Raw genomic sequence first — 23,595 nt, 5'->3', positions numbered from 1 at the left:
ACATTAAGTAAATATATTCTTAGCTCTACCCATCAAACTCTGTTAAGAGGCATAGAAGTAATGATGAAACCTGTGCAGTAACTTTAGCTTTGTTCCTCATCTGACTTATTTACTGTTGCAAACTGAAGTAATTTTCTGAAGGACTGAGTGAAAAATTATCTTTTAAAAATTCAAGGCAAAATGCATACAGCATGGAAGGAAAATGTAAAGGGATGAAATGAGCCAGGGTACCATAGTGAAAATATTTTGCTGTTGTGCCAGCAATACATAACATTGTTCCCAGACCACCGGAGACTCTAAATTAATGTTTGTTCTTCAAATGATACTATGAAGTAAGTTGGCAGTTTTGGTTCAACTGTCAGATAAAAAGGACTCCATATAACCCAGGTCATCATACTGTCTAAGATTGGCAGCCAGATTTACCTTAAGTCAGCAAGAGGGGAAAAGGTTGAAACATAGGTCATGAATGACTTAACCCTGCAAACACAAGTGATCCCTCAAAGTGACAACTGCTGGGGAAGCTGGAGAGGTTGGGGTTTTGCTCTCTTTTTTTTTACATTCCCTGAAGAATGAAACAAAAAAAAACAATACACAAACAAGCAACAAAATACACAAACACATTAAATAAATAAATAAATAAATAACTGTGAGGGTATAGGTATGGGGCTTTTCTATCTAAAACAAGTTCAAAATTATGACGTTCCTCACTGAAGCTGAAAGACAGACAAGAATTTCCATATCAACTTTTCATTTCCACATTTGTATCAAGCTTGAGAAAAAAAAAAAAAAAGGAAAAAAAAGCTCAAGAAGTCTGTAGCCAAGATAATGAATTCTATCACACATCATTAATTTAGATTTGGGGAGATAAAGTTTAAAAAATATATCATCTTCAATTATTCTGCAGGCAATATAGACACATAGAAATTCTACACCCACATAACTCATTTGTGAGGCCAGCAATATTTATGACTATAAAACCTTAGCAGAATTTATAAAAACATACAGTTTTCTGAGTGAAACTTCACAACTATTTTTATTTTCTGATAATTCAGCTGCAATAGCAAAAAAAAAAACACCCATTCTGTGAGCCAAGTTCTCAGCTCTTGAAACTTAAGTCAGTGGCCATAAGTCAGTTTAAATGACCTAAGCGTGTGGTTGAGAGAGTTAACCCCTACAAATCAAGAACAACTCCATAATTGTGATATAGCTAGGTAAAGTCTACTAAAATGACACCTCTGTTTTCTGAAATACTAAACTTTTTCTTACTGAAACTTACTTTCTTACTTTCCAGGTCAAGTCATTTATAGTATTAACACCAAATACTTTTTCTATTGCTACCTTAGTACCTTCTGTGTACCTGTTAGAGCAGGCAAAGTATACCACTGTACTATGAAAAGACCCTAGTTAGGCTTTCACACTTCTTAAGGAAAATAAATAAATAAATAAATTTTAACAAGTCATGGATCCAAAGACTTTATTTCTTGGTAGAAGCATTCTATGTTTATTTTTAAGAAAGCTCTCTATTTTATTTTCTGCAGTAAGAAAAATTTTCTGCAGTAAGAAAAAATAACATACATTCTTATTTTCCTAGTCATATTTAATGATATATTGAGATTTTCTTAAAAAGGTTGGCTATAACAGTAGATCCACTGCTCCCTGCTCATTGGTTCTCTGTCCTCTGAAAGAATTGTAGAAGTATTGCATTTTCAGATTTTAATACAGAAGAACCAAAACCAACATTTCTACTCTGGAATTCATAGTGCAGTTGTCATTGACTGTGCTTGAAAGATGTCCTCCATTTGAGGATATGACTTAGATCTGTAGGAAAAGGACCAACTATAGAAGGAGAAGATGACCTGTTGTAAGCAACCCTTGTAGACAACTCCAAATGAACAACTTCAGTTAGTCTGACAAAATTCTAAACAGAGGATGCAATGAAGACGGAAACAGACTATTTTCTAAACTGATGCACAAGGTTCCAGATTCTTTCAGTGAGGCAATCAGTACCCTCACAAAAGAAAATGCTCAAATATCAATGAGTACACCATGAGTCCTTCTACAAAATATTTAGAGCTGTGTTATTTATCACTGCATGAAGTCTCTGCATAGTGAAGCTCTAATTCATAAAAACTAACTTTTCTAAGTTTAAGACAAGAGGAAATGACCTTAAGTTGCACCCAAAGAAGTTTAGGTTAAATATTAGGAAAAAAATATTCACTACATGGGTTGTGAAGTATTGGAACAGGCTGACCAGGGAAGTAGTTGAGTCACCATCCCTGGAGATCTTCAGAAAACCTGTAGATGTAGAGCTTAGTGACATGGTTTAGTGGTGGACTTGGCAGTGCTGGGTTGAAGGTTGGAGTAGATGATCTTGGAGGTCTCTTACAACCTAAATGATTCTATTATTTTATGCTTCAAATTAGCCTAATAAAATGTAAACACAAGTGTTAAGGTTATGTATATAGATAGCAGAAATATAGTTGGCATTACTGGTTTGCATAACTATGGAAACTGGAGTGCAGGACTTCCTATTGTATTTCTCTGGAAGTAAGTTTATACAAACATACTTGCATACATGGAAAGAAAATAAATAGATAGATGATAGATAGATAGAAAGATAATGAGCAGGTCCACTAATATGTTGGTTGTCCAGCTTTATGCTAACCTTAGGTTTATATATTTATAGGTTTATTTAAATTTATATGTTTATATTTCCCCAGTTACAAGTATATGCACATTGTCAGAGTGGCAGGCAATATGCTTAGAATGGTTTGTGTAATGATGCTATCAAAGATGCTACTTAGCAATAGTCATTGTGCTTTGGCTGACTTTCAGACAGTATTTGATGATGAAAATCACCTGATGGATGTGACAAAAACTGACATACGTGGTTTTTAAGAATAACATATTTCTTTTTTCTGCTACATATCAGAAAAACACATAAATGAGAATTAAGTGTATAACTGTTCATAACCATCCGATATCTTCCTGTCCAAAACTCTGATTAGTTAAAGCAAGTCCTTTACAAATACTGGATTACAGATTCCAGGAAAAAATTCTTTTTAGAATGACAACAGAAAAGTCTCACAAGGCATTCTCTACAATTTAAAGAACAAGATAACAAGTGTACCCAACATACATTGTATGAGTGTCTCTGTACATTGTTTATTTGATTACCGAAGGATATGCACAACACTGCAAATCATGGTACCCATCATAAATGTCATGAAGCCCAAGATGTTTTGATGAATACCTTCAAAAATTCCTTTCTAACTATGAACTTTGAACTTTTTCAATTCTCCATAAAATAATGCTGTGAATATTTCACATAGTGTCATGTGTCAGGGATCATACTCAGTAGGTACATCATTAAAATGATTGGATTAAAATGAAAACGACAAAGAGTGGGAAGAAGGGATAGAAGCCAGGTAGGAAGGTGGGAAGCTAGCTTTCAGGAATGATGCTCAAAATATTCTTTGTTTTGGTCAATCTTTTACGGTTTAAATGAGTAATGAATTACATTCTTGAGAGATGTGTATAAAGTAAAATCCATGGTGATATTTTTATAGTCATACTGAAAAGAATTATTAGTTTACATTCTAATCTTTAGTAAGTATTTTAGTAATACAATCTAATGAATAACAGAAACGGCTGTGTTTTCACACCATAATTGCATTACATGTCATTCACCCCGTTGTCTCCTTACCAGATGGCATACTGTTAGAATTTAGTGGATATATAAATGATGGATTTGGACTGAAATAAAATCAACCTTTACGTGTGAAATGCACTTTTCATTCCATTGCTGATTTCAGGACAAAACTCTGAAATGTAAAAGCTGGAAAACCAGCAAAGGGAAATCACAAAGAAATATTATAAAGCCATACAAATGAATCACTACAATTCATGCTCTCCATATTCTATACATTTTCTGCATGCTCAGCTCTCATTGATATAGTGAGAGTGAGAGAAATGAAATTACTGTTTATGAAATTTGTGGAGGACACAAGGAGTGTTAAATACTATTGAGGACTGATCAGTTATATAAAGCAATCTGAATTGCTTGTTAAGCTGAACCTGTTCAAGTATCATATATGTAAAGAATAGAAAAAGCAAAGTTGTAGAAGCAAAATTTGTGGTTTTCAGCCAGCAAAACTTGTAAGACCTTAAGAATAGACACTGGTGTTTAAACTGGCAGAACTTCTCAAATGGTCTCAAAGTCAGAGGATTCACACAAGCCAAAAATGCGCACATCAGCACTGAAGGGGGTGGGGGAGTGGAGATAGGGAATAAAGTTAACATGATGTTTGTGTTGCCACAGAGAGAAGTAGCAACAAGAAGATGATTTTACAATGACATTGGTAAGAGTCACATGAGTTTGTTATTACTAGCTCTGTTGTCCACATCATAGAAATTATAAATGAAAAACTGGAGAGAACTATGGGAAGAATAAATATTCCCAATAGCTGTTGAAGGCACACTGCAGACTGAAAAACAGAAATTTGACCAAACGTGATAGTTAATGAATAACAAACTGACTCAAGTACTGTTTCTAAATATCTTGAAGGTGAGAAAATGCCAGATAATAAAGGATTATATCTTTTATCCAGTCTAGTGAAAACAGGCTTAATGAATGATAAATAAATAAATTCACACCAGATATAACACTATTATTTTTGGCAGAGTTATAATTAGCCTTGTTTGAAAAATGCCATGATGCCTTCTACTCATATGGAGATTTTTTTCTATTATTATTTGGAACATACTATTTAATTAAACACTTAAGACTTACGCAAAAATATTAGATAAAAGTTATGAAATAAGTAATATTAATTTTGGGGTTATATTTCTGAACCTTAAAATCTCAACATGGTATTCATGGACCAAACTTATTTGATGTAATCTCATATATAGACAGATATCAAGGCAGAGATGCTGCCTTTTAAGTAAATGAACTATGTCACCTTTTGTCCCACTATAACAGCATAGAAAACAAAATTTATGTTTTTTCCTATTTTCTGATATTTTATATTTAAAATCCACTTATAAGTGAAATACCGGATAAGACAATATCTATATCTTTTTCTCCCGTAGTTATTATTTATACAGTCATCTCCAGTGCAATCAATTTAATCTTAACTATAAATGGTATTTACCACTTAAGCTACAGTATTAACCGTAATTAGAGTTTCCAGTGGGAAACCCTTATTTCCCTTAGCAGACCCTTATTTCCCTTAACTTCTCAACTACAGAAAAGGACTGGAGGAATTGGCTGTTAATCCTGGAAAAATGAAAGCCATAAAAAATTTTGATTCATCTCACGAATAGACCTATAAAACTACTATTAGGTTTTATCAATAGGAACAACATAGTGTGGGTTGTACATGTGCAAATGAGACAAAGTCAGAGCTGGTATTTTTAATTCTGTCCAACCCAAGAGATATATGATCTCAGAAGTATCTGAGATAATTGTACAAACTAAATCAAACCCAAAAACTGAATTCCCAAGTGGAAAAAACTTTAATGTGTCATATATAACTATTGAACCATTTACTTTCCAACTGCATACTCTAATTTTTCTTTTCACATATTATAATTATGAATATAATAACCAAACACGTGTTTACACCTCTCCCATCCACCACTCCAAACAAAACCTGCTGAGACAGTACACAGGCTTGTTGCTCTAGTATCCTATCCAGAGGGATTATGTAATAAACCAGCTTGCAACTTCAGTAGGCTTTACAACAGGAAATTATGCTGAACTACAAATAACCTTGTCTAAAGGTATTTTGTATGAACAGAGTGGATATCACACAAGAAACTGTACAAGAAAATGCACTACATATGAATTTTTAATAAATTCTCTTTCTTTCACTGATTTACCTCCATATGAAGAAAAGCATCACTTTTCTCACATATTACAGTTCAAGACCAACCCTGTTCAAATAGCATGAAGTGGTTATAATTATGGCTTTAATTCTAGACAGGAGATAGCCTTGTTACGGTGAGTGTAATTCACAGGAATTTTGACAACAGTGGAAGTGAGAAAACCTCTCTTCTAATGTAACAAACCGTATTGCAGCATTTCTTCTTTCCACAATACAGAACGCAGAGGCTTTTCAGTACAACAGGGACTTGGAGACTTCAATAAAGCCTCATCCACATGGTAAGAGGAATTCAAACCTGTGAGGATAGAAGGGAAAGGGTAAAACATTGTAGCAGTGTGTACCAATTCAGTTGCTAGAGCTCTGTTTATATTAAATGCAATCCTGTGAGCAACTGACTCACAAGTAGCTCTCATGTCATATGCAAAAAGTAATTAACAGAAAAAGCAGGCTGTGCATGAATTTTTCCTCAATTCCAGTTGTGAAAAATGCAAGCTCAATGCTGAGTAAAGCTAATACAGTTTATTTTGTTTGAAATCATCATTCAGGTTACATCTTTAAAACTATTTTGTTTGCTTGTTTGTTTTTAATCATATATCAAGCAATCTATTCTATGAAGTTATACATCAGATTTTGGGGCACAGATTCTATAAATACCTTCAAAATTCTCATACAGACTGTGATATCTGTCTACATGTTCTACATGTTCTACACATGTTCTATACATGTTCTACAAATACCACTGCATATTATAAATATATATTTAAGTACAGGCTTGTAAAAACAAATGCATTATTTTATCTTCTCCTATTCTGAAGATGTACAAACACAGAGTGAACTGAAGGATGAATTCCAGCAGACTCACTCCAGCCGCTGCTTAATTACTATTAGCTATAGTCAGGGCACTGTTCTGCCCTAGGGTGTTCAGACAGGTCTCCTTCTAAAAGCATTAGGAGTCACCAAGCAGTGGGAACTGGCCATAGGACTTTATAACTGAAATGCAGAACCGAAACTGTTCCATGTTACATTTTTCCTCTCCATGTGTGTTCCACTAGGCAGGGAGAAGTCTCTTGTTTAGCACCTCTAAATAAAGATGCTGAATAAGTGACAGTTTATTTATGAAATATTGTATCATTTGGTATAACTGCAGCTGGCACAAAAATCCGTTAAACATATGTGATTGTTTGCAAACTTGTCCAGTGAAGGTGAAAACAGTAATATGTTTCTTCTTTAACCTTTTTCACCCAAAAATGTCAATTGTAAATCATGAAGTTTTACAAGTTATATTTAAAAAGAAATCTGCATAAAATATGCATAGATAATATACGTTATATGATGGCATTCACATAATCACTTGTCATTGTACTGCCTGTTTTGTAAGTGGGAGTTGTTCATACAAGTGTGTGAGGTGCATTTCCATAAAGCAGCACGGCCCCATCCCTGTGGCTACATATGGATGGCTCTAGGGCTAATCTGTAAAGCAAATCGGTAAACAACAAGTACACCATTTGCTCTAAAAATTGCATTCAGGGACAAATTAAGCGTAAAGCACTTGCCTGAGAGGCAGCCTCCAGCTCTGTCCATTGCTGACGCAAGGCACCCAGACATGTTCTTCCCTGCAGAGCAGATAAGCTCCACTGTGCTTTGCTTAACCCAGCTACCTGCAGTATATCACACCTGCTCTCCCAACTTTGTCACATACAAGCCTGACAAAGGGCAAATAAGAGGGCTGGTGTCCCTCCTGTGTGACTGCTAGGATCACCAGCTGGCAGAGCAGATGGGATTTGTCAACAGTTTGAACCTATGTAGACTACCTGCCTGACAAAGATGGGTCTGAGGGTTTTATCTGCCATCTGAGCATAAAGCCATGCTTTAGCCTGCAGCACTGTGTTCGGAGACGTTTTGTGGCTGAGCAATTCCTTTGTAAAATGTATGATTTTCCCATGGTCATATATCAAATGAGGGACAGAGCTGGAAAGAGAATCCAGGAGTTACAGACCAAACCATCTTAATTTATAACTAATAGAGACAGAAAGACACAAGGGGAGCATGAGAGTGCCTCTGTCAGCCTTTGGGGAAAGAGTCTTACTGACAAGGAGTAGTATTTCTCAATTTAGCATAAGCAGGTTTGATTTCTAAATGAGCAGGCACTCAGAAATGGTTACCTGAGACACCCTCCATACTTACACGTCTTCTGACCCCATGTTCCCAGCAGTTCAGCACATCAATAGAATACTGCCAATCTTAATGGTTGTTTACCAGAAAATGGTACAGTGGGAAGATGGTTGTGTTGGGTAAACTGCTGTCTTTCTCTTACAGGGTTGACATGGAGTCACAAGCATAGAAGGTGCACAAGATCAGGCTGTCTTCCTCCATTCTTCTTACAAGTCAGTACTTCATTTCTAACAATATTTGAACACCTCAAGGCTCAGCAATAAGTTTGAAATAGGAAAGAGCCAGCACTTACAGGGTGAATCCATGGGGTAAAATATAAAAATAAAAAATGTCTTCCATTGAAATAAAAATGCTGCAAACTACAGCAGCAGTATATCAGAGTTAGGAGAATTGAAGCTGGTATCTAACCTGCCAAGTTTCATAGAGAATCAAAGACCTAACTACTTATATAAACAGGAACTTTATATATCTATACATTATTGTGCAAGTTCATGCTCCCCCTCCTCCTTTTTTAACCATGAACATAAAGTATGAGTGAACTTCTGAACTTATTTTGCTAGAGATCGCAACATGCTTGTTAAGTAAGAGGGAAAAAATCTTATGGACAGTTAAGACCCGGTGGCTTGAGAAACCTCCCCCATCAACAAGCAAGAGAGCACTTCAGAGATGATAAAATACTACATAAATCTTCTGAGAAACAGATAAAAAAAAATGAGCAAGGTCATAAATCCTTAATATTTAACTCCTCTCAACCCCACAGAAGAAACACTTTTTCAAAGAGGCAACCAGAAAAATCAATCAATATAAGCCATAAAGGGATGATCGTGTAGGGAGTGAAGGGAAATTCTGAGAGCTGAGAGAAAAGAAAAAAAAAATAATAATAATAATGAGAAAGCTAAGAACTGCAATGTCCTGCTGATCTGCTCAGACAGGAGAGATAGTATCTTGGAACAGGTGACACAGTTTTGTATCCTGAATAACTAGGAGATTCAATATGTATCTATCAATGAATATGGGTTGAAAAAAAAACACTCGCTAAGTTGACAATCATTTTTTTTTTCCTGCTGAGTGCAGACAGAATTGGCTTATGTGATACAAATGACACCACAGAGCATTTCATGCAATTATAGCCAAACACTCCCTAATTAGTATCAGCTATTAACCTTCAGTCAGTGGATCACTGAGGTCAAGACTGGGGATTTATAATCCAGCCAATTTACACCTATCTCCCTGCAGAGTCAGGACTGCAGAGTGACCTCTCAGCAAAAGCATTTCCTATGCAAGCACAGAACCTTTTGCAGTCATTAGGCCCAATTAAAATTTGATGCAAATTGTACAGTTGGCCTATCCACAAACCAAGGTAGATTTCCTAGTCAGCTGGAGGTAAACTAAGGCTGGCTGAAAATGTTTCAATCAATGTTGTTTTTCTGCAGGAAATATGTTATTTTGATAAATAAGATTTCATGAAAACTATCTACTGTAAACAGAAAAGAATTTGCTTTTGTCAAAAGCTAACTACCACAGATGTTTTGATTCACTTTAAAATGTTGTCATGAAAAATCACTCATTCCGATACGCCTGTGCCCCTGTTCCAGACTATGAGGTGGGTCAGTGGAGTCTCCTAGGCTGTGCCACATCAAGGACTTGGTAAAAAACTATGGTGCACAAGAGAATGATTGTTGCAGTCTATTAGCCCACCCACAGAATGGTGGTGACAGGAGATATCTAAACTGTAACATCTACTATGTACAAATACATCTGTTTTCAGCCAAAGTTTTTACACAGAACAAATATCTCAAAAAATCTTATGAATGAGTAAAGCAACATGGGCAAAGACACAAGACATGCTGTTAAGGCAGAAGAGTGCAAAATTGCCTCTCAAAAACATCAGTAATCTCAAAGGACTTGATCCAAACTTATTAAGTTAATGAGACTCTTTCTATTAGCACCAACTGGCTTTCTATTTGATCCCACGCAGCAAGATGGAAATTTTATTTCTTTAAAAAACAGTGTGGATTAAAAGAGCATTTCAAGTGGAAGGGCCTTTATACTCTTATATAACAGAAGTCGTACTTCTGTTATTTAATCAGAAATCCTGAGAGCCGAGCTCAGTGTAGTGCATTTCACTCCATGCAAAATTTTGTAAACATTTTGATGGATAAAAGGAAGCCCAGAAGCCACAATAATTGCAGATCTTACTTTGCTTGAAAATGAAATATAATGAAATATTTGCTTTTCAGTGTTGGAGTTGCAGTAGACCCAATGTAATTTAGACCCTGGCAGATCAGGAAGAATCCCCCAAAATACTGGCAGCTTAACCTGCATAGTGCTAGAGAAGCCTAGAATGCCCCAGGCTACTGCCCACTATTTGGCAGGGCTACCAAAGGACTGAAAACTTATAGCTATCCTATTTCTTTCTTTTTCTTTTTTTTTTTTTCTTTTTTCTTTTTTTTTTTTTTTAAGACATTCATATTGACCTCACACTGAAAAGTCAGAATGCTGGGAAGAAGAACAAAACTGGGAAGACACACAGGCTAACTAACATCCAACAGAAAACAGAAAACATAGGCAGAGAAGTTAGGGAGAAAAGCAGCAAGAAGATATTACCAAAGGAAAAAAAAAAAAAAAAAAAAAAAAAAAAAAAAACAGCCACCAGTTACCCTGGCAGTCTCTGGTTGCTACTCAAGGAGTCCTGTCTGGACTTTTACATGAGTGAGTGGCTGAGAAATAGGCCCATGGACACCCAGAGGCAGAGCCCTTTCCACTGTGTTTCTTCCTGGATGGGAGAACAAAAGTCTGCAGTAGAAACAGGCAGATGAAGCTATATACAACAGGAGCTTCCCCACATGGGTCATAGCACTGAAAACAGCCCATACATGGTTTCACAAATCTAATTAGATACTGTACAGGGAAACGAGAATATACTTCCGTGTCTAAGTTCCTTGCAGCCTTTGGCTTCTATCCAGAGGCTACCAGCAAGGTTGCCAGCAACTGCCAAGCGTAGCAATGGTGTCATCATGTAAACACCTGTCCACGGGACCACAGCTATACAGCTCACTCAAAAAGGCCGCCAAACAACAGATGGTAGCGACTTTTGATCACTACCAACACGGATGGGATTTGAACCAGTGAGTTAGAAGTAAAAATATCTCCAGCTCATTTCTTATTCTCTTCAGCTATTTTTCCCCCTGCTAGCATTATATATTATGTATTACCTTACATTAAGTCCTGGAGAACGACTTCATTAAAAAAAAAAAAAAAAAAGAAAGAAAAACCTTCTCCTTGCTGTGTAATACAAAATAGAAGTGGCAAACTTGGATGCCTACTGTTTACATTTTACAGTCAGAGGGCAATTTCACACTGCCTACTACTGATGCTGCAATATTTCCATACCCACTTTTTTGTTGTTTGTTTGTTTTAACTCAGTTCATGCCAGAATTAAAATTAGAAGACTCATCAAAAATGCCATGTCCTCTCCACTACAAGGAGTTTGTGTCACTTCTCTGCCTGTTTTTTTGTTGTGTTGTAACATTGATTTACTTGCAGAACCATGTCAGATCTGTGGATGTCCTGGATAAAACAGCAGGGATTCATCTCTTACCCAGTCCCTGCTGCCTGTCAGCCAGCCCGTGACTGTGCCCCTGCCCAGGTGACTGTATCCACACGAGGTTGCAGCTCTGACCCTACAAACCCAACCATTTCCTGCAGAAGCCCTCAAGATAGGGGATTTCTTTGTACATAAAAACATCCAGCCTGCACTCACCTAGACTTCCTTCGCCATCTGCAGAAAGTCAATGAATCAAAATCGAAGCAGAAAACTAAAAGTTAAAAGCATCTGAACGGATTGCTGAAAGCATACGTCGTACGGCAGGCATACTGCAGAGATGTGTGGGTGGCCGGCTGCTTGTCTGGCTGCCTGCCTGCCGCTCCTCACATGCTGGCGGTACACCTCCAGGAATCTGCCCTGCAAGGATCAGCTTCAATAGCACAGACTGCACACTCTTCAGGAGATGTGCACAGACCTCCTGGGTTTGGGGAGCTTTTGAGTCTGTGGTTATTTAGGCTTCAGATTACGAGCCTGTTGTGTAATAAAAATTGTGCTAGGGGAAAGTATAGCTTTTCCATATCTCAGATGTTATTACTTTGACAGAAATTAAATTATAAGCCCTTATCACCACTTAGGAGTGGAAAGAACTGAAGGCTACAAACCTCTAGGGTGAACTCCTAACCCTATGGAAAGCAAGGGCAAAATTACTATTGGCATTAATAAAACCAAGTCCTCGTTCAATACGGAGGGTGGGGGTGCATTTTCACAAGTCAGGATTACTTATTAACTGACATGCAGAGACTGCAGCAAAGACTGCCCACGGTCTCATCAAAGCTTATGGAAATATCCCTAAGATTCTCACTTCCATTGAAACTGCATGTACAAGCCAAATAAGAATCTCCTAAACCTAATATGTGTTTTGGTTTAGATATAACTTATTTGCAATAAAGTACGCTTAAGTGATTACATGGTTTTTTTTTTGTTTGTTTTCTGAGATTAATATCCATTTGGGAAAATGAAAGTAGGAGTGCATTATTCTGTTTTATTAAACCACATTAGTTACCAAGGTTTAAGTGGCCTTCTCAGTAGGAAATAAATCTCACCACACTGGCTAGTAAGTTTAGACTACAGATACTGTACAAAAGCCAATTGGCTGTGAATGCATTATTTCTAATAGTGTATTTCTTTTATTATGTATCTGCAATACCTGTCTTTCCTAGAGGCAAGATGTAAGAAAATGTTTCGTTGTTTTCAAGCAGAAGTAAGGATGTAAGTTTTGCAACATAATTTTTCCTAACTCATCCTTTTGCTTATTCTGAGATCTCCATGGAACTAGATACATAAATTTTATGAAATTCAGCTGCCTGTTTCTTTTCGCCTGAGCACTTTCTGGCAAAGGCAGGTTCTCCAGTGATGCTTATGATTACAGATCCTTTGGCACACATGGAAATACAAGTAACTCCACTGGAAATCTGCTCCAGGTAACCAAAATATCATTTTTCTTAACATCTGCTAGGTTTCACATTAAGTTGTATCTGGGTACAAATTATTTAAAGAGAACTGATAGCTCTTTTTCAGTCCAAGCTTTGAATTTAGACCTTCACCTTCCACTTTGTCATTTATGTCTGAATAGGTATCAGGTTGCTTTAGAACAAGCATACCTGCCAAAAGTTTATCTCATCCTGACCAGAAGTCTATTTTGCTTGCCTCAAGATTTTTCCTAGCCAGTTCCTTCACTGACTTTTCTCAGTTTTTCTCATGTAGCCACACTTTTGCTCTCACACAGCTCCCTGGTGATGTCCTTTTGACTGAATGGAAATGCAACCTTTTTTCTAAGTTTGCCCTCTGAGTCCTTCTCCTGCTTCTCAAGAAGCCATGCCACTCAGTCATCTTTCAGTCTTCACAGTTCAGTGTATCTCAGGATAAGATTCACATGAGCTAGTTCCAGCACAGTTATCTGATCCACACTGGTTGTATGAGCACCCATGAGAGCTTCCAGAGAGGGAAGTATCAGCAGGGGATAATTTATCTCATTGTCACTGTAAATGTAGCCTGAGCTCGCCAGGTAGATGTGTCTCCACAAAAAGGCTGAAAGGTTTAAAACTTCAAAAGGCAAGGAATTAGTTAAACGTGAACTACAGTGATTAAGTTTTACTTGGAGAAAGCTGTTACATGGCAAGGGAAGACACAAAAATAAAAATCCCTTAGTCATCACTCTTGCACTCTGTTCTTCTAGTTTCTAGAACTCAGCTAAGCCAAAGACCCAGACTATCCTGCACCATTTTTTCCTGCTGCGTCTTGGTATCCACAGCATTTGTGGTCCTCAACCCTCCCAGCATTTTCTCAAGCTCTCCTTGAACAGCAAGTCATGGGCACCGTAATGGGATTTTTTCCCTGCCTCTTTTGCTTCCCATACTCAGTGATCTCCAGCATCTGCTCCACTGAGAAGACTTTGCAGCTTCCCTTAAGAAGGAGCAAACCTCTCCCTTGTAGGGTTCCTCCTCATCCACTCTTCATAGAACACCACCCTCCTGGGAACAAATAAAAAATCCCAAATATCTTCTGTCACAATAGGATATGTCTATGACATGAAGAACAGAATGGGTCAACTTCTCTGCAGATCCCAGAAAGAGCCTTTCATTTTGCTCTTAAATTTTAGATTGTTATTAATAGAAAATGGCCAAAGATACCAGTGCAAAACCAGTTTTTAAAATACCTTACAAGATGGCAGGGGGCATAGCAGCAGCTTTAGTGTTTCGTTCTTGTTATTGTTTGTTTTTCTCAAACACACACACACAAAATAAGCACTAATTCAAACCTTGGTTAGACAAGACACATCAAACCTGTTTTTGCACACCATCTTATCCCAGGCCATAAGGTAATGTGAAGATGAGTGAGTGTGTGTCATATTTTGGCCATATTTAGGACAAAATTCTCAGGATATGTGTCAGGCAAGGAATCCCAGGAGCACATCCAAACCTTTTGATACCACTTTACACTATATGAAAGAACTGAAGGAGGGAAGGATTTCACAATCTGGTCCATTACCATAAGTAACATGTTCACCTCTAGATTTTCAGCATTTTTTCATTTTGGGACAAGTTCTTTTAGCTGGACTTTGTAAGGGACAAATAAATAATTACTTAAAAAAAAATAAAATGTTTGTAGCCAGACATTACGCTTCTGTTCATTTCACCAAAATCAATGCCTACATTTACAAAAGACCACTCTTAAAAGAGGGATGTGTGCACTTTTACTCCACAGTATAGCCTCTTCAAGATTCATTGGTAAACAACAGGTGGATGGAATCTGTCTTCCTTCAAAATCTCTCAGCATGTCCTCTGAGTATATTATTTCTGTGTCAGGGCATTTGTGATTGATATGAACAGTCTGTAATAATTTAACGAATTACCATGTTTTACGTTGAAATTATGGCAGGAGCCAACAACCTTAGGATAGCTGTTTCTTATATCCCTAAATCCAAAGTAAAAAGATTTCCTTTTTATTATTATTTTATCTTTTATTATTATTATTAACTTCAAATTGCACCAATATATTCATAGGGATTTCTGAGACCTGTTTTTTTTTTTTTTTCTAAATTAACATTGCCATCTTCAGTTTGTTTCCTATCCACAGATTTGTTTTTATTGATACAGATCTTTTGCACTTTTAAACTCAGTGTCAATTCACCTGTGTTCTTTGGAAGAGATAACTGTGATGGCAGAAATAACTCCAGTATGACCAAAAATGAAGGGATTTATGAGTATCTCCAAAGCTTTTAACACAACAAGAGATACAGAAAAGGTAGAGGCAATACTAGCTTTCAAATCTAACCATTTAGGGCAAGGGGTTTCTTGCTTAGCTTGCTGTGTCAGCCCGAACTGTACCATGTTTCAAAACATTATTATTTTGTAGGAGCAAGAGGCTTTTAAACTAGTTATTATACACTTTGGAGCCTTACCAAAGACACCAACCCCCAGACAAAATCGTAATAAATAATGGTAGGAAAAAAAAGTAGATACTTCAAAGCCTAATTAAGTATTTTGATTAGTTCATACTTGCTGCATTTTGGCTGCTGTTTATAATTAATTTTATTATCTGATGTTTGTCAGTGGTGGTATTTCAACTACTTCTTTGTTTACTTAATTGGGCGGTTTATAATAATCACTTTGGAGAAATACATTTTGCTCTTTGCTTTTATAAATGATCACATTTCACTAAGCCTTTTTTGCCCTTTCAGTTTCAATACCCTTCATAACACTGGCAGAATTTACCCCAAGCAATAAACAAGTTTTCAATTTGCAGTGGCAAGGTACTGAGCCTCATTTCTTACCTACAGTCAAAAACAGACCTTCCTTTACCATCAGCCATTTTTTCCTGCAATATGCAACCTATTTCCCTCTAGCACTGATTTGCTGTTTGGGTTCATAATAGTGAATTCTTGTACCTATGAAGAGGCCCGCAGTAGAGGAATGTCAGTCACTGAGGCTTGCCATCAAATGACTGCAAAATCAGAGCCAGTAGCACTTTTGACTTTTAAAGTCAGTTAATTCATTTCTCCTGTTTAGACAAGCCAGTAATTTAGTAAGAAGAAGAGAAGATATCCAAAACTGATTTATATTGCAAAGTGGGAAAGTACCAGCAAAATATGTTGATGACACAAATTGAGGCAGTATTGTCTGTCTGTAAGACAGAAAAACTGGGAATATCATAGTGACTTGCATGACCTTGAAGACTAAAGTAATAGATATGAAATGAGATTTCATAGTACAAAGTGAGAAGTCATGCTTTAAGGAGAAATTCCTCCTGTCAGGTACAGACATGATTGGACTGACAAGAAAACAGAGGGAATTGGCTGTATCCTCCTCAGTCAGATGCTAACAGAGGTACCAGTGCAATATAACCATAAAGAAGTAAATGTGATCATACATCATATCAGCTAGGACATTTCCTCTACAGTGAGGGAAATACTGTTTCTGTTGTGCATAACACTGATGAGCCCTTTTCAGTAATACTGTCACAATTCTGGTTTCTCCTGCACAAGTAAGATGAATTTAAACTGATATTGTACAGAGGAAGACTAGCAAGCTGACTAGGAGAATGGAGAGTTTGAGGTATAAGGAGAAGATTGCAAGAACTCATCTAGCTTAACTTATGAAAATAAAGACTGAGAAGGGATTAAGTTATTTGCTATAAATATATTGGATCAGATGAAGGGAAGGGAGGAAGAGATGTAAACATGGCCTTAAATTTATTGGAAAATTCACTACCAGAACAAGAATATTTCAGCTAGATGTGTAAAATTTTAAAGTACAATGCAAAGGTGGATTTCTAACCATTGGAGGAGTAAGTAATGTTTGAGGAATTGTAGCAAGAATTAAATAAATAAATAAAACACAAGAATGATTTTACAGTACACTGCAACCACTGAAAGAAAGGAATAACATAGGAAGGATCCAATGACCTTCCACCTTGTTTCAGGGTCTTCAGTACAAAGCCAAAACTGGTTAACACAGCTGAGTTTTTATGATCCATGTATCAGTAAATGGGAGGCTGGATTATACAAGGTAGGCAGTAACTGAAAATAAAGACTAGATGCAGTGACTGAGAAACAGTCCTGGACTGCTCTACAATGTGTATAAGGAAGACCACAAATGCCATATTTACCCTGACCACCATAAGGAAAATTTACCTCTTGAAAATTAAAATTCATAATTGATTAAGAAATCAAAAATCCCAGGCAGAGTGCTAAAACGGGTCAGTTGTGATAATAATTAAAAAAAAAAAATCCACATAAAAGGAATAAAAGGAGTTTAAAATAAAACAAGCTTTGGTTAATTAAATTAGCATGATAAAAAAAATAATCATTGTTTCATATGATTCATATGTATACCAGCACTTAAGAAAAAAGAAAGAAAAATACTCACAAAGATATTTGTTCTCCCATCATGAAGCTACCTACATGACAGGTTGCACATCAAGTGGGATACCATGGAAAACATGCTGAGATTTTTCTTCTGAATGCACCAAAAGTCCCAAGCGTGACATTGCATCTCTGTGGTAGTTGCCAAACAGCTTTATATAAACAGTTTTTATAACATTCTATGATGAGCTTTAGGATTGCTTTTTTTTTTTTTTTTTTTTTTTTTTTGTTACCCTGTTAAAAAAGTACTTGATTGCAAATAGGAAAGTTGCTTTGTTGTGTCAGGTATGATCCAAAAATACCAGTAACGGTAAACTTTGTCCTGCAGAATACAAAAGATAGATAAAGGGCAGAGGGGATAAGGTTATTGCAAACCTCTCCATAATAAATCTTGGCCACTGTGAAACCTAACTCCATATTTATAACCATTCCCTATCTTGACATGCAGAAACAGGAGTGCTAGCAAGTGAAATAGAAGCTTGCGTACAGTAAAGCAATCTTAAATATCAGACAGGTTTTCAAAACAGCTGTGCTAGGTTTACCAGATTGCATTATGGAAATGTTAGACACCAAAAAATCATGCATTGATGTGTAAATAAGGAAAAAATGGGGGTGGTAGGCTGGGAAAGAGAATTCCCTCTGGTATTCTTCCTGCCAGAAAACAAAATCAGACAGCTTCCACCCACTTGTCTCTCCTTATCTCCCCTACAGTTTCCAATGGCTTGCTCTGCAACATTTTCCCAACTTCAACAAGCCATAAAGCCTACTGAGCATTCTAAACTACTGCTAGATTAGCAAATTTTGACCCTTTGTCAATATTATCAGGTTGTGTGAACCAAAACTGTTTTAACTGATCTTTAAGCAGACATTTTTAACCATAGTTTTTCTTATTGCTGAGCAAAAAACTCTCAGTGTCACCATATGGTCTGAAGCAATATCTAGACTTACACTTTCTAGGCCAGTGAGATGAAGTGTAAAAATGAGAGGAGGAGCAAAGGAAGCTCTATGCAAGGAGTCTTCTCCAGATATGCCAGATGATTTGTTCCCTTTGTACATCAGAACTCCCTCAGGCCTGATCTGTATGTGCTTTTTGCTTTGCAACAGTGTCTAAAAGCCTTGGTTCACAACCAGCTAGACATAATACTGTCAAAGGGTACATCTTAGACACAAAACCAGATGCTTTCTGATGCATTCATGAGTATTTTTGATATCTACAGGTTAAGCACCTTAATTTTGAGAACTTTGGACAAAATTTGTCTTACAGATAAACAACAGTCCTCTAATAAGACAAAATAAAACTATTAATTTTTTAAAATAGTTAGAACTCAGAATTCATGTATGAAACACTATTCTGTGGCCAAAATTCTTTGGCAGACACATTTCAGATTCATCTGCTCACCCCTTCCAAAGGAAAGGAGGAACATATAGCAAGAAAAGTAGACATTTCAGAACCCAGAGAGAAGAAACAAGAGCTCTGGCTCAGTTTCAGCAGACTTCAAATATCTCATGTTGTTTGTCATGCATGGGACTGCAATTTGCAGGATGCACACAGCAAGCAAACCCCACGCATGCAGGACTGGCATAGGTGATTCTGTGCGTTGGAAACTGTTGTGCAGGTAGCAAGTTGATGGCATTGCCTACACTTATGCATGTGAATTAAATAATGCTAACGTGAGGTTATTGTCACGAGTTTGCCGGATCAGGTCATGGGAATAACACATGCTTTCTCATTTTGTACCAGGAGCTGTAACTTCACTGAAATACAAGTATCTCCAGTTGGCAAGCATACATCAAAATCACTCACAGGGAGGTGCTGGCAAGTGGCTTCACCATGTGTAAAATTGCATTGGCAAAATGAAACTGGAAGGGAATAATCATGTGTCAGATTCTAGATTAGGCAGATAGTCTCCATATAATCTCTCTGCAACCTCCACACAATCTCCACACATTTAACTGTCAGTGAGGGAGTGAACCTCCCTAGGGCAATCCATGACCCAATTTGGTTTTGGTGATCTGAATAGCCCCCTGGGGGCTCCTCTCTTTCTCCAGTGGCCTAAGAAGAGCTAACTCTTCATGTAATCCCTAAGGTTAGGCACTTAAAGTAGAATGTACCAATTCTCTTCACCTCCTATGCTTATCAACCTGTGCCCCTGCTTCTCCTACTGTTTAAAGAACATACTCTTAGTTCCAAAAGCAATTCCAAAAACCTCAAGCTGATATAAACTTCTGCTCCTGACATAAACTGCTCCCTCAGGCTAAGCACAGGTCTGGTGAAGTGTGGTTGTTTCTGGGACTATCTGTCCAAAGGGGAGAGGGAGGGATCTCTCAGTCAAAACCCATTAACTGAAATCACCTTGAAAAAGCAATACAGATTTAGAGACTGTCAGTTCAACCACTGAATTGGCATTTAAATGAAATACAAGGGGAAAAGAAATCTCAGCAACATACAGGTCAGGCATTGCCTGGGACTTGAAGAAGTAGTAGGCATCTTTTCTGTGTGTGCGAGCATAAATATTAATAGACTCTCAGAGGTTCTGCAGTGAGATTCATGGAGCTGGCTTTGAGAAAACTGCAAATGAGACAAATAGATTAAAGGGGGACAGCAGGTTAAGTATAAAATTATTATTTGTGCACCTGTTCAAGAGGCATTTTAATTTTTGAGCCCCAAGAGAAAAAAAAAAAAAAAAAAAAAGTGCCATTTGGAATGCACAAGAGTTTGTTCAATTTAATGATTCTGTTATGGTTCCAAGCTCAATGTAACCATCCATATGCTGTTCCTCTTGAAATATTTAACAATTAATAGAGATATCACATATCACAAGGTGTCAGGATCATGAAGTCAAGAAGGATAAGCTCATACATATCCTTGTTACACAGACGCCCTTCCTCCACATTGAATATACTCACTTTTCCTACTGTGTTGGCAAATGAAAGCATGAAAAAAATAGTAACAGGTGGAGCAGGCTCTAGACAAGCAACTTCAGCTCAAAGGGCAGATACCATTTCAGTAGATGTGCTCCTAGCCTAATGGAGCAGATTTTAAAGAATGCAGTAATTTGCAAGAAGAAATTAATAGTCATGCAAACCTCCAAGAAAGAAGAGGTCTTCTATTGCTCTTTTCAGTGAGGTTCCTTTTTATGGCAAAAGCTAAAGAAACTAGAACACAGCCATTTTTTAGGTTAGTATGATATAATACATCCACAACAAAAATAAATGCATGGAGTTGGATGAGATTAGAAAGGACGAAAGGAAGAAAGAAAGAAAGAAAAAGAAAAAGAAAAAAAAAGAAAAAAAAAAAAAGCTCCCAGAAAGTACACTAGGAAATGTAGGAAGGTGTGAAGAGGAAGGGTGAGGTGAGAAAGGAAATGCAAATAAGGAGATTTCACAAGCTAAAGTGATGTTGGTTTTAAATACTACTTTTGTCTCAGAAGGAGAAAAAGATCACTGGTGATCCATGGTCACAGAGCACAGAAGAGCTGTGGATCTGATGGTTGTGCTTGCAGCTAATCTCAGAAAAAAATACAGAGAAGCTGATTTGATTTAGAACACAGAATCATAGAACGGCTTGGGTTGGAAGCAACCTTCAAGATTGTCGTGTTGCACCCACCCTCCACACCCCACCGTGGGCAGGGTTGAAGTGGAAGTACAGACTTGTTATTTGTTACCTAAAGAGCCACAACCCCATTCTGCTACCCACTGCATAGCTTGGAATATGGGTAATTTAACAAAGTATGGTCAAGAAAGATAAAAGGCAAGGAGAAGCAACCTCGAAAGGATACATCCTACAAGGAAAATGGTCAGGATGATGTCTGGCAAATACCTTCTTGGTTCTACCTTTTTAGCTAGGTTTTGTAAGAGAAGAAGGCTTAAGTAAATTGTCCATCTGTGTCTGAACATGTGCACCTGCCCATTTGTCTGGCAGCCACCATTCCTTCCTAGGAATGTGGAATCTGGTGGCCAGTTTCAACCAAACCTGAGTGAGACAGTAGTGGCAAAGATACCAACGGGTTAATCCTCGAGGAGAAGGGTGGTGGAAGATGCTATTATGTGTCGTAAAAGAAGTAGAGGCTTGCTTGCAGCGTGAGACCAGCCTTCAAGCACCGTAGAAGCCCTGCGGGACACAAGACCGTGCCTCCTGCTCTCCACTGCTCACCTGGCCGCACTCTTGATTCCTCCGGACTCCCCACTGGGGAGGACGCACCTGGGCACAGAGCGGGACGGTCCCACGCCTCCACCTGGACCTTGGAGCACCCAGCAGGGCGACAGGCGCCTGGAACAGACTCCCCACTCCGCGGGAGGGCGGCGCAGGCTGCGGGCAGGGCCGCCCCCGCGGAAGAAGCGCGCCGCCCCCGCCGCCCCCCGCCGCCCGCAGGTGGCGCTGCCTGCAGCCGCGTTCAGCCCCGCCGCCGCCGCCGCCGCCGAGCCGGCCGGGCTAGCGCAGCCCCCCGGTGCCGGCCGCAGCCCCTGGGCCCTCCCGTGGCTTCCTCGGCGGGGCCGCGCTTCCCCCGCCTCCTCTCCCTCCTTTTTCCCTCCCTTCCTCCATCCCTCCCGCCGCGCTCCGCGCATCGCCGCCTCCCCCGTCCCCACGCCAGGCGGACACGGGGGCGCCGCCGCGGCCGTCCGGTGGCCCCTCGCTCCCGCGGCCAGCGGAGCCGAGCGGAGCCGAGCCGAGCCGGGAGCCGGCGGGTGTCCGTGGGTGCGGCGCGGGAGGTGGGCGAGCGGCGCGGGGAATGGAGGACCCCAAAAGCAGCCTGGGGGCCGTGTGACAGCCGGCGGCGCTCGCACACCCGCACACGCTCGAAGCGGCCGGGAGCCGGACCCGGTGCAGAGCCGGGCAGCAGCGCCCTGCCCCGTCCCGCGGGGAGCCAGCATGGATTGAGAGCAGCGTGCCGCCACCAGGTAAGCCGGGCAGGGTTCCCCGAAGGGACTCGGAAGACGTGAGGGCTCGGGGGTGGCGTTTCGGTGCCCTGCGGCTCGTGTCCGACGCGTTCCTCCAGCCCCCCAACACGCACCCCCCAGAAACGCCCTTCCCCGAGCCCCCCGGCAGCCACGGCGGCGGTGCCGGGAGACGCGGGGTGCGTTACTTATGTAACCGGGGGGTGAGCGGTCTCAGCCGCTCCCCGCTGGGCAACTGGCGAGCTGGCGGGCTGGGAACCGAGAGGGGACACGGGGGTGGAGGGCGGGGGGGGGGGGGGAGGGCGCTGCCGGCCGGCCCCAGGGGCCCCGTTTCCAGCTGCCGTCGCGGGAGCCTCCCGAGAAGGAGCCCCGCGCCCTCGGGCAGAGCGGTGCCACCGCGGACCTGGCTGGGGCCGCCCGGGGGTCCTCACGCTCCGGGGCTCGGCAGCCGGCACCCGCCTACAGGGGTGAGAGGGGCGCCTAGGGGAGCCCCGTCCCGCCTGGTCGCCCACTCCCCGGCGGCGCTCCGGCTGGGAAAAACTTCAAAGAGAGGGGTGTAGGGGGGCTGTTTTGGCTGCTCCCGTCTCACTCCTTCTCTGGGAGGCCAACGGGGGCGGCCCCGCTGGGGGGAGCCGGGGTCGCGCTGGGCTGAACCGGGCAGCGCTGAGGGCAGCCGGGGCTGGGGTTAAGGGGACCCGGAGAGGTGTGGAGGGGGCAGCGCGGACCCGGCCCCGACAGATGGGCAGGGAGGGAAGGGTCTCCTCTGGGGTAAAACAGCGGCGGGAGCAGAGGGGACGGGGGGTTGTTTGCGAAGGGGCTGCCCGTCTCCTCTTCGTCGGAGGGAGAGCGAGCTCTGTATCACCATGGCGACCTGAGGGAGGAAAGAGCTAAATAAATAAATAAGTAGGAGATAACTCCCCCCTTCCCCTCCCCCGGCCCCCGCCGCCGCTGCCTCCCCTTTCCTTCCAAGTCCCGTCGCAAAGAGGGGAGGGAGAAGAGATATCGCAGACAAAACTTTCCTCTCGTGGTAAAAGCGTTAAAGCGGCCGGGGGGCGCGATGGGGAAGGGATCTCCACACTCGGCCGCAGGGGATGCCGGTGCCCGGCGTGGAGAAGGGGAGCCCCTTCTCCAGCTGCGGCGGGAGGCACGTTTCGCGAGAGGGAGAA

General features: G+C 40.2%; 1 protein-coding gene and 1 long non-coding RNA gene across 2 annotated transcripts in view; one reads left to right on the top strand and one right to left on the bottom strand.

Moving 5' to 3' along the window:
* Positions 1–5,505: 5,505 nt before the first annotated feature.
* On the bottom strand, positions 5,506–21,823 carry LOC118160783. Its single transcript, XR_004747672.1, has 2 exons — positions 21,687–21,823; positions 5,506–6,186 (listed from the first exon to the last, which is right to left on the bottom strand). It is a non-coding gene; the product is annotated as an uncharacterized LOC118160783 (long non-coding RNA).
* Positions 21,614–23,595, top strand: part of KCNJ6 (potassium inwardly rectifying channel subfamily J member 6) — a 168,132-nt gene continuing 166,150 nt past the window's right edge. Inside the window, exon 1 of the mRNA XM_035315763.1 lies at positions 21,614–22,432. The gene's annotated coding sequence lies outside the window, so the exon portion shown is untranslated. The remainder of the gene's footprint in view (positions 22,433–23,595) is intronic.

This window comes from Oxyura jamaicensis, chromosome 1 (assembly GCF_011077185.1).
Source record: "Oxyura jamaicensis isolate SHBP4307 breed ruddy duck chromosome 1, BPBGC_Ojam_1.0, whole genome shotgun sequence".
Taxonomy (NCBI): domain Eukaryota; kingdom Metazoa; phylum Chordata; class Aves; order Anseriformes; family Anatidae; genus Oxyura; species Oxyura jamaicensis.
Note: the sequence above shows the minus strand (reverse complement) of the source record. Positions and strands in the feature narration are given on the sequence as shown.